Source organism: Hypanus sabinus, chromosome 4 (assembly GCF_030144855.1).
Source record: "Hypanus sabinus isolate sHypSab1 chromosome 4, sHypSab1.hap1, whole genome shotgun sequence".
Classification (NCBI taxonomy): Eukaryota; Metazoa; Chordata; class Chondrichthyes; order Myliobatiformes; family Dasyatidae; genus Hypanus; species Hypanus sabinus.
This window is the reverse complement of record NC_082709.1, coordinates 112,822,392-112,829,810: the sequence shown is the minus strand read 5'-3', so window position 1 is coordinate 112,829,810 and position 7,419 is coordinate 112,822,392.

The following is a 7,419-nucleotide window of genomic DNA, read 5'->3' as shown; positions in this document are numbered from 1 at the left end:
GATACAGCTATTTCAACTGCTCTTTCAAATGTAAGTTGTGATTTAGATAGGAGACATTTTTGAACGCTTTCATGTAAGATTCCACAAACTAAACAATCTCTCAGTATATGATTAAGCCCATCATTGAACTGGCAATGCTCAAGCACTCTCTTCAATTCAGCCATGTACACTGAAATGGAATCTCCTTCTCTTTGATTCTGCTTCTGAAACCCAAAGCGTTCTCCAATCAACAACGATTTTGGTTTTAAATGTGCGTGCATTATTTTCACAATATCATTTCAGCTGGTTTGCTTGGAGCAGTTACATCTCTAAGCAAATTGCATTCCTTTAAATCCAATACATTCAGCAAAATTGGTTCTCATTTCTCTTTGACTATTTCATTAGCTTTAAAATACTGTTTAATCGGTTCAATATGTAATATCCAGTATCTGTTGTGTAATCAACCACGTCAGTCATTCTGATGCAGGCAATCATTTCTGCTCTTGATTACGATTGTTATCACCCAGTCCTCACTGTTTATGAACCCATGAATTCTCCTGTTTCCTGCCTTTTTTTTTTAGTTCCAACATCTCCCCTTTTGCAAAGAAAACGTACTGCTCAGAATGGAAAAAAACATGCTGCAATTTTTTAAACTCAACTTTTTCTCATTGTGTTGTTTTAAAAGCTTGAGCTTATCCCTGCACTTCAACAGTCTTCTCAGGTTTGTTTTAAAAATACCTTGTCATGATAATTCTTTGTCCAAAACAAAATATATTTTTGAATATAACATGGCCAAAACTGGACAATACTCTGCAGGTCTGTCCGCCCTGGTATTTCATGTCATATGATTGGTTCACACCCCAAACACCTTGCATCATATATCATCCTAACTTACGACACACTGTAATTCCATCAGAAATGTTGAGTCTATATCATGGAATCATCATTCAAGCAACATCTCAGAAGTTCCTTCACAATATAAAACACAGACAGTAGACAGTTCACTACTACCTTCTTCAGGGCAATTGAGACACTTTACCTTTCTAGATACTCTCATTTCTCTGGAACAAATTCCTAATCTCTGAATATTTGTAACAATTTCATTAAAACATTCCTATGAAAATATTTCTTAGTCTTGATCTTCTCTGGAAGATCAATTGGTACTTTAATCCATGACCTACCTTCTGGATATGTATGAATAAGTAATATAGTCATTTACTTTTTTCTCCAGCCCTGCTGAAGGGTCTTGGCCTGAATAATTGACTGTACTCTTTTCTGTAGATGCTGCCTGACCTGCAGAGTTCCTCCAGCATTTTGTGTGTGTTGTTTTGGATTTCCAACATCTGCAGATTTTCCCTTGTTTGTGAAAAAATAACGTTATCTTTTAATAATAGGTGAGCATTGACTACTTTACAGCGCCATTAATGTAAATGTCTAGACTAACAATTTGGAGAAAGTTAATTAATATTCTATCAATTTGGGAATTTGAGTTCAATCTGAGCAATTCGGTAATTAAAAAGATGGTTTTAATACAAACAGACTTGAAGCTATTTATTTCATCTCTCCAAATTATCATTCTCGGCTTCAGCCCTACCAGCTCAGTAAAACAGCCGCTGTGCTGATGAAGAAAACCTGAGGTTTTTGACCTGTGTGTGACTACAGTGCCACATCAGCAGGATTGACATTTATTAATCCGCTGTTTACATCCACTGTGAGTAGTGGTGTTCCACAGGGGTCGATGTTGGGTTCACTTCTTTTTATGTTGTACCTCAATGACTCAGATGATGGAGTAGATGGCTTTGTTGCCAAGTTTGCAGATGATACAAAAATTGGTGGAGGGGCAGGTAGTGTTTAGGAAATAGAAAAGCTGTAGAAGGACTTAGACAGATTAGAAGAATGGGCAAGGAGGTGGCAAATGAAACACAGCGTTGGAAAACGCATGGTCATGCACCTTGGTAGTAGAAATAAATATGCAGACTGCTTTCTAAACGGAAAAAAAAAATCTAAAAATCTGAGATGCAAAGGGACTTGGGAGTGCTTGTGCAGAACAACCTAAAGGTTAACTTGCAGGTAGATTTGGTGGCAAGGAAGGCAAATGCAATGTTAGCATTTGGGCTCTTCATCCAAGAAAAGATGTGCTGGCATTGGAGAGGATTCAGAGGAGGTTTGCAAGGATGATTCTGGGAATGAAAGAGTTATCTTATGAGGAATGTTTGATGGCTCTGGGTCTGTACTTGCTGGAATTCAGAAGGATGAGGGAGGATCTCATTGAAACCTTTCAAATGTTGAAAGTCCTAGACAGAGTAGATGTGGAAAGGATGTTTCCCTTGGTGGGGAAGTCTAGGACAAGAGGGCACAGCCTCAGGATAGAGGGGCGTCCATTTAAAAAAGAGATGCAGAGAAATTTCTTTCGCCAGAGAGTGGTGAATTTGTGGTATTTGTTACCACAGGCAGCTGTGGAGGCCAAGTCGCTGGGTGTACTTAAGGCAGAGCTTGCTAGGTTCTTGACTGGACATCAAAGGTTATGGGAAGAAGCTGGGGAGTGGGGCTGAGGAGGGGAAAAGGGATCAGCCATGACTGAAAGGTGGAGCAACTCGATGGGCCAAATGGCCTAATTCTGCTCCTATGTCTTATGGTCTTCTGGTGTAGCAGGTAAGATTGTTAAGCCGGCAGTGAGGGATGGGAGTAAATGCTCACCTTGTCAACTTCGCCAGAAGAAGCAATTTTAAAAGAAGGTAATGGTCATGCTACTATAAGACTTTCGATAAAGATGAACTCTTGATCTTTCAGTCTACCTCATCCTGGCCCTTGCACTTTATTTCTCTACCCACACTGTATTTTCTCTGTAACTGTAACACTATAATGTGAGTTGTTTCCCCTGTCCTCCTTTTTAATGCCTTTAATATGGACTAGTCTGTCTGGATGGATTGAAGCAAAAACATTTCACTGGACTTTGGTACGTGTGATAATAATAAACCAATTACCTGTAAATAACATTCATGAGATAACTGAGATAAGACTGTAGAGAACTTGACTCGGACAATTCACCTAAATAGCAGTAGTAATGGGGTGGCATGGTAGGGTAGTGATTAGAGCAACACTTTATGATACAAGTTACCAGGGTTCAATCCCAGCCACTGCCTGTAAGGGGTTTGTACCTTCTCCCTGTGACCCCTTGGGTTTTCTCCCACAGTCCAAAGACTGGTAAGTTAATTGGTGATTAGACTAGGATTAAAATGGGGGCTGGTGGGCAGTGCGGCTCGATGTACGTCAATAAATAAATAAAAGTGATTATGTATATATCACAACATGTAGCATGTCTCTGCCAGCTTGTAAAGAAAAATGAGCAAGCTATGGAATTCATGTACTATATTTCTGGGCCTCTACATACAGGGACTCTGTCATCTTGAATGAAGCAGATCTATTAATGAAAATATTATTGGGTCAATTGAGTGTGGGTCATTGGGACTAGGTGAGGGTAAGCGTTCAGCATGGACTAGAAGGGCTGAGATGGCCTGTTTCCGTGTTGTAATTGTTATATGGTTATATGGTTTTGTGCAGTAATCATGTGTTATCCCTTTCTCACGGTCCAAAAATGTTTGGTGCTGCCAAACATTGATTGCATTGACATTACTCCTTATTAATAACAGATAAATTCTTATGATTTTTTAAAGGGTGCAGTGGCAGGAGGAAATGTTTCATTGTAACCAGGTATTCAGTTCCTTTTTTTAGCGAAAGGGTTTATTTCCATCTTTGGGGAGCATGAATTGGCAGCACTACATTAGATCTGAACAGAAATGCCACAAACTGGAAGATCTCTGTCATATCGAATACAGAAAGCATAAAGGATAGTAAAGATTAGGACCACAAGTAATTTTCCAGCCACTGGACATAGACAAAGTCTTTAATTGCAGTTGGAGATGAGAGGTTGCCCTGATATTTGTCCTATAGCTGCCAGTTTGGATGGAGAGACTTTTCTCCCACTAGATTATATATTTTTTCTGCCCTTACGTTTGTGTGAAAGAGCATGGGAGAGGGAAAGATTCTACCTCCTTAAAACTGAAGATAGGGTAATTTACAATGTATCATTCCCAGCACTTAACCCTGTTGGGCAAGCATTTTGAAAAGTACATCTCACCTGAGACATTAGGTGTCTCTCATCATTAATTTCATATGTGGGCCTCTTTTTTGTACATAGATTTGTCTCCCATCATTACAATGTGCAGTGTATTAAATGCCGAGAGATCTGTAAGTTTAAAGTAGCAGAACGTTGCACAGATATATTGAAATCCTACTTGTTTTGAAACTCCCACCAAGTTCACATACTGGCTCCTTGAAAGCCCTGCATTTAAAATTGTCACCCTAATGTTCTTTAATTTACCATAATCTCACTTCCCCACCCCACCCCCAATCACCCCATTTCACTCACCTCCTGCACCTGCCCAGCCCTCTGAGGTGTGCTCCCCCATTTCTGGTCTCTTGATTTCTAATGCTCCATCACTGGTGACCCTGAAGATCCAAATTTCCTCTGTAAACCTCTCACCATCATTCCTTTAAGGCACAGCTGAGAATTCCTGCCTCATTGATCAATCTTTTAGTTATTGTCCCCTTCTTTAGTGCTGTATAAAGAGCTCTTCTGGTGTCATGGACTTCCGATGAAAGACCTTGAGATGGTCTACTCCACCATAGGCTCTTGAGTGAAAACGGCACCAACAGACACATGTACATAGATGAACAAGGAACTGATCACACACAGCTAATATTGGAAGGGGTATTATTATGGCACAGTTTGTTTAAAAATTGCTTATAAAAATAATAGGATTGACTATTTAAAATGCCAGCTCAGTGAAATTTTACAGGCAATTCTTTAAAAAATCAATTTAAAATTTTGGACTTCAGCAAATCCATCCCTTATTGGTATTGGGAAGTTGGTATGAGTCACCTTCCTGAACTAGTGCAGTGTTTCGGGTGAAGGTACACCAACTGTGCTGGGAAAACCAAGGAGTACCTCATAAATGTGAAGTACTGGTAATACACTTCTGAATTGGGATACTGTGCAACTGGGAGGGAAATCTACCAACAGTGGTGTTCTCGTGATCCCGCTTCCTCGTCCTCCTCGATTGTAGAGATCCTGGGTTCGGTAAGCAGTCATAAGTTTTGTTGGAGGGAGCTTTTTGAAAATTATACTGCAGGAAGTATTAGACTTGTCAACTTAGCTCTGCACAATGCTTCAGTAATTCCCCATAGCTATATACTGTGTGTGTATGTATATATATATATATATATTGCATTATTGTATTTTGCTGATAACTTATATGTGCTTGCTATCTGGTATGTGTGAGGACTCGGCCTCAAGCCGTGGTGTGGCCTGTTTCCAGCCACCAGGAGAGAGGCATCGGAGTCGGTGCATTCCTATGGGGTGGTGAGGCGTGGCGTCCAGGCTGGGGTCAGTGCTGCTCCCCAGTGCCTGCTCGGCAGAGGACAAGCTGTATTGTGGTTGACTACAGGTTACTGCGGCACTCATGGCTCGGGTCTGGACTATTTTCGTTGCTGTATCTTACTGATAATTTTATGTGCTTGCTGTCTTGCATGTGCTATGTGTGCTTTGTGCTGTGTGTGACTGTTGGTTCTGTGCTTTGCACCTTGGCCCCGGAGTAATGCTGTCTCGTTTGGCTGTATTCCTGTATGGTTGAATGACAATGAAACTTGAATTGAATTGAATAACCAAGAGATCAAGGATTAACAGTGATTTTTAACATCAAAAATGTATAAAAGTATGCATAGTTGGGAGTATCTGCTTTGAAGTTTATGTTTTACATTGCTGTACATATATCTGCATACCTACAACATTAAACAATTAGGAAGCAGCCTCTTACCCTCTGCAAGCAGTCCATGAACCCAAGTGCATGACCTTGTTTTTTTTATGCACTATTCCTTTTTGTGATTTATAGTAATTTAATGTCTTTGCACAGTATGCTGTCACAAAACAACAAGTTTCTCATCATGAGTCAGTGATAATAATTCTGATTCTGACATTAAAAACTGAATAATGAATGGAAGCTGCACATGGAGCTAGGGTTGGATTCTGACTCCAGTTCAGAGAAAGTGTTTTCAGGCTGAAGTGTTAGCTTGTTTCCCTCTCCACGGATGCTGTCAGATTAGCTGAGTATTTACACCATGTATATTTTCTGAGGGCTCTTGAAATGACCTTTACTGCAGTGGGGTTATCTGCAACCAGGGACCCTCGTTTCAGGATTTAAGATGGAAAGGAGAAGAATGTTTCCCCCCTGAGGAGCCATCAATATTTGGAATTCCATGCTGGGAGCTGGAGAACCGAAGCATTGTATCTGGGGCCAGCAAAGACAGGCTTTTGACTGTAGAGGAGTTGAAGATTATGGGAAAAAGAAAGGAAAGGAGGCCCCGATCTTAATGCCTGGAGGAGCAGGTAGAGGGGCAGCTAGGGAGGAGAATCCCTGCGACTTAATACTGAAGTACTGAGCAGTAGTTATATCTGATAGGTATTTTGCTTGATTAAAGGCTGTACTCTGACCCTTTAAAGCAAAACAAAAAAAAGCTTTTTCAGCTTTATACCTTCTCATTTATTGAAACACTATGTAGGATATCTTACGCAGCTTTCCTGCACTGATCTCCCCTAACTCATCTTTGCCTTTCTTATAGAGTTAAGGAATCTGGAAATTCTATCTGACAATGTCCGGGCAATGTTTGTTCCTACACCAGCATCCCCATAAAAATCATCTCGACTTTCCCCTCACTGTTGTTGCTGGAATCTTGCTGTGCACAGACCGCATTTCCCCCCATCCCAGTGGTGAGTACACCCCACAGATACTTTGTTGGATGCAGAATTCCTGGCAGACCCTGAGGCCAGATGGGGTGCCATTTAAGTCCAAATCTTTCTTATCCTTTCAGGAGAGGCACAGACAGGTTTGGTCAGGTCCAGTCAAATGATGCTTTCTGGGACCTTGCTGAGCCAATATGGTAACTGGTCATGGGTTGATGAACACCTGCCCTGGTGCTGGAATGTATTTTATTTGTGTTGTCTAGGCGGGTGAGGATGCTCAACATTTTGACATTTTCGTCCACTTACTAAGGCTTAAGTTGTAATTCCCACTTACCAGCATGTTTTTGTACCTAATAGCAAAAAGGTCAATATTTAAAAAGAGCGATGGGGTTCTTCCAAGGGCTTGTTGAGACTGGTAGGTGGGCAGTTTAGGGGAAGGGGAAAGATGTTTGCCATCTTCAGCAGCGAGCAAGCCAAGCAATTAATATCAAAACCAAGGAACAAGGGAGGTTTTATGTTTGATTGGCAGCCATGAAAGGTAATAATTAACAGATTCAGTCCACTAACTCTAGGCCAACCATCAAGCATTCATTTTCACTGATGATAAGCTTATTTCACTTTATTCTCCTCACAGTCCCATC